The sequence below is a fragment of the Octopus bimaculoides genome, chromosome 12, assembly GCF_046866305.1.
Source record: "Octopus bimaculoides isolate indiv1 chromosome 12, ASM4686630v1, whole genome shotgun sequence".
NCBI classification, from domain to species: Eukaryota; Metazoa; Mollusca; class Cephalopoda; order Octopoda; family Octopodidae; genus Octopus; species Octopus bimaculoides.
Genome location: NC_142939.1, coordinates 36,001,829 through 36,006,746, shown reverse-complemented (window position 1 = coordinate 36,006,746; position 4,918 = coordinate 36,001,829). Strand labels below are relative to the sequence as shown.

The 4,918-nt window shown below is 37.8% G+C and overlaps 1 pseudogene; it reads left to right on the top strand.

Moving 5' to 3' along the window:
- Positions 1–901: 901 nt before the first annotated feature.
- Positions 902–1,531, top strand: LOC149133068 (uncharacterized; annotated as a pseudogene).
- The last annotated feature ends 3,387 nt before the right edge of the window (positions 1,532–4,918 follow it).

Genomic DNA, 4,918 nt, shown 5'->3' with positions numbered 1-4,918 from the left:
CCAGGAACTGTACACGAATATGAACTGCATAAACAGTTAAATGACACTGTTTGCGTATCGGGCGCGAATAAGACATTTCATTTTTCTCATATCACTGTATTCATATTTATTCAATTTTCGTTTTATGTACCCCACTGTATTGTGTTGTCTGTCTTTGTTCGTCCTTTCTTTCTAAGAGCTATATGCTTATATTAAAGAAAAAACGCCTTTTTCGTCTGCGACACGGAGTTGTTTTCAGTTATTACCTGCGGTATGTAAGTTCGTTTCCTGTACTGTGGTTGTGAATTTTATTATAATGTATTGAAGATCTTATTGGGATTTGAACTGTTGTCCTGTGGAAAACGGTAATTTTTACCCTACGGGGTAGAAACTTTCTGCAAATTATTTATTGAACTGTGAACTTGTGAAGATAATTTCTGAAAATCCTTATGTTAACCAACATGGACACTCACCCAGCCGTTAGCTATGCTACAGCGGCAGGAAGGTATGCAAATAGCGACGCTGTAAAGTCAAGGAAGTCAAGTTTGACGAAAGGAGACTAAAAAAAAGCTAACGAGCTAATCGCTAAAGAAGGAAACAGCCTGAGACTGAACCCCCTAAAAGAAATATTGGAGGAAACAACGAAAAAAAAAAACCGTTGTATATAGTACAGCAGCAAAAAGACTGAATTAGCAAGCATTGAAGAAATGGAGGAGTGCCTCAAGGAGGTGAAGCAGCTTACGACGTACTACTGCAGAAGCAAGAAGTACGGCACAGTGGAGGTACGGTTTGCGACCGAAGAAGACGCATAGAGTGCTCCACTGTCCCATTATGGTCGGATGATTGGTCACTGCTGCCAACCTATCGTGACAAATGTGCGGCCAGAATTAGGACAGGCAGAGTACCCCCAGAAATAGATGAAATGTGGCTGGTGGCGGCCAACCTCTTCAGCGCGGAGGAGGAAACCAATGTCCTGAGGGTCACGAGGACAACGGAGGTGAACTGGTTTGGATACGGCCTTGAGGTGACGGTCCAAATCAGCGTCCCGGACCTGCATAAAATTGTGGATGAGATTGTGTTACCGGAGGACATCAAACTACAAGTGATAGTGGGGGGAAGACTTCCCATCTGCTACCACTGTGGAGTACGGGGTCACATGCAAGCGAGGTTTCCCCAGAAACAAGAAGTAGAACAGGAGTAGGAAGAGGAGGATGTTGAGCAAGGTGTGTTGGTGCAAGTCCAGGCAAAGGAAATAATGGAAGCAGCAGAAGGGAAATACCCAGTCGGAAAGAGAAAGAAAAAATGGAGGAAAATGCATTCTCGCGTCCAAAAAGCCTACAAAGAAAAGGGAAAAGGCAATTTGGAGGAGATACAGATAGAAGGTGCAGAAGGAGCAAAAGAGAAATTTGCAGAAGAGAGAACAAATGAAAAAGAAAGCATGCAGAAAGGAAAGGAAGCAACAACGAGGAGTAGCAGTAAGATGGACACACAAGTACCAGGAACATCGAGAGAGAGTGGAGGGGGGAAGAGGTGGCGAAAAGAAGAGATGTGAGGAGGATGGTAGAATACAAGAAGAGTATAGAGATAGAGAAGAGGATTACAACGATAAAAAATGTCATAAGAGTTAAGATAACGGGAAGTGAATATACAGAGGACGACAGGGCGGTTTTGCTGGAAAGAGAGAGAGAGAGAGAGAGAGAGAGAGAGAGAAAGAGAGAGAGAGAGAGAGAGAGAGAGAGAGAGAGAGAGAGAGAGCGGATAAATTGAAAGAATCGTTCGGTGAACGGATTGAATTATCGGAGCTGTGGTTTCGATGTGACAAACGTCCACCAGTAGTGCTATTCGAAGACAATGTGTAATACCTTGTCGATTGAATAAAATGTAATTAAAATTTGCAAATTAAAATGGGTTTTAAAAGAAAGAACCATAAACTGCTCACGAACATGTATGGCATAAACAATTAAATGAAACTGCTTGCGTGTGGGGCGCAAGTAAGACATTTCATATTTCATTATATCACTATATTTATATTCATTCGATTTGTTTTATGTACCCCACTATATTGTGTTGTCTTTTCTTTGTAAGAGCTATATGCTCATAGTAAAAATAAAACTAGCAAGCCATGCTACTGCAGACTGAAGACGAGCAATGACTCAGAAACTAGTCTCTGGATGCTGGCTTAGCTGGGTGGAGGTGCTTATCTCCCCCTTGTAAACATAAAGACACAAGAAATGTGTCAAGGCCGACAGGAAACTGTGCAGCTTCCTAGGGCTAAATAGCAGTAGTATTATTCCCTTCAAGGGACTATCACATTAAGTTGACAGCATATAACTACTTTATATATATATATATATATATATATATATATATATATATATATATATATATATATATATATATAGTGACAGTAGATCGTGTGTTTTAAAAATATAACTATTCAAGTTGCTACCACTATCAAAGTTTAAAAGGCAGAGTTCACATCAAACTTTAATAGTGGCAACACCTGGAATAAAGCTGCACTGACACGTTCTTAACCAGGATAAAATCTAGATGAAGATGAACAAACAAGGAGCAAATAAAAACTACATAGCAAGATATCTAAGCAGCAAAAACATGTTGGACGGCTGTTTAAATTAAATACATACTGTATATTGTAATAATAAAAACTGTAATAATAAAAACTGATTGTAATAATAAAAGATTGTAATAATAAAAACTGTGTAGATATGTAATTCTTATTTCAGTTGTTTTACACACATACACACATACACAAATGTATGTATCTATCTATACACCCGTATACAAATGTGTTTATTTAGTGTATGTCTATGTGTGTTTCCTGAACTCTTCTTTGTATACTTTGATCATTTGCACGGGTCACAAACATAGGAATGTTTATTTGATGGCTTGGAGGCTAAGAATTTCAAGAAACTGAACTGAGACTGGCCAGATAATCATTAAAAAAACCCCTAAAAAACAACCAAAAAACTGATGGGATTGAATGATTTGGTGACTGTACAATGGTTTCTTCCATAAAGAATCAACAGCCCTCAAGCAGAAATCGAATAGACAGAATAGCAATTTGTTCATAAACATACATAAATATGGTTCTATATATCTTCCGGATAATTGCAGGACTTTCGATTATGTTTATGGAATGAAAATGGTATCGTTTGAAGAAAAACATCAAGCAGATAAAAAAAAAAAAAAAGAAAATAGAATGATGTGAAAAGAAGAGAGGAAAATAAAAATAGATAAAAAGAACAAGACAAAAATAAGTAATTGAAGTTTGTTTGGTTTATTACTCATATTATTGTATTTAAGATGGTATGCAAACATATAGAATTATGTACCACTACGCCACGATCCAGGTTCATTTCTCGTGTACAGACAATTCACATCTTAAAAGTTCTTTATGTATTTGACAGGAAAAAAAACCCCACCTCAGTAAAAAGCAAAACAAAACAAAACAAAAATGCTTGTGAACAGTTTATTTCTCATCACTTTCACTCATAAATTTGTATGTATGTGACGGTGATACATCTTGTACACGCTGTGCTGATCAGTATAGAAAGTAAATCAATTAACAGAAATAAGCATTAATTATATTTCATCGACACCTACATTAATTTATGCACGTGTTCAGGTAAGAATGCCCATCCTATATATATATATATAGTACAATATTGATAATAAGGAGAATGAAGAATTTGAACATCCAAACCTAATGTTTATTTACAGTTGGTTTATTCATAATAATTGTCCGACACGTGTTTTGATCGCCTTAATTGCATGTTGTTGCATATTTATATGCAGCGACTTATGCATTATTAGTACTACCTCTTCAGGGTGCATAAATATGACATTGTTCGAAGAGGAATTTCCTTCCGTTATTAGTTTGAATTAAGCTTGGTAACAGTAGTAGTAAACCATGACGTTCATCGATGAGCTGTTTTTCACAACTCAGCATTGGCTGAAGGAACCAGCCATGGCATTTTACATAGAGAAATTCAGCATCTGCCTATATATAAGGGTGGCCTGTTAGTAACTTTTCAATTGAAAGGCAAAAATATATACGCCACTAAAGCGATTGAGGGCGCTTTCTCAGCACCAGTATTGCTAGAAATAAGAGCCAAAACAACTCATAATGACAATAACGCACCGTCTTATTTACTGACAAGGGAAGCGAGCTCCTTAAGAGCCAGGAATAACCAGATCACCAGTGATTTCGCCTTTACATTAACGCTCGTCAGTGGCCCTCACCGGTGCCTTGGGTTAAACCCAACTACCCTTGCCAGCTTATCAGACCACCGTAGACATCATATGCTGATTTAATAAAAGGTGTAAATTATAAATAATAAGGGTGGTTTGTTCGCAATTTTTCAAACGAAAGGCAACGATATATACGTCACTAAAGCGACTGAGGGCGCTATTCAGGACCAGTATTGCTAGAAATAAGTGTCAAAACAGCTTATAGCCACAATAACGCAACGTCTTATCTTTCAATATTTTTGTACCGTTTCCACACAAACACGTACACAATCCCTGCCACACCACACACATACACAACTCTCTCTCTCTCTCTCTCTCTCTCTCTCTCTCTCTCTCTTACACACATACACACACACACTCTAGTTACACCCTAGCTACCTCACACAGATAACAACTTACACATCCATTCTTTTTACAAATGCACATATAAGCACACGATTGTACCATAAGGTATAACTACACACACACTCCTACATACAATCGCTGACACACCTTCCTCCTACCCGCCACTTACACTTTACTTGACAATTATATGTAACATCTTCATGCCTGCCATGACTATTGTATTCACATATACTCTCTCGTAGTCTGAGAAAGACGGTTCTACAATTTCTTGCTGATCAACCTGCACAAATGATATATTTATATAGTGATCAAATGTACGTGT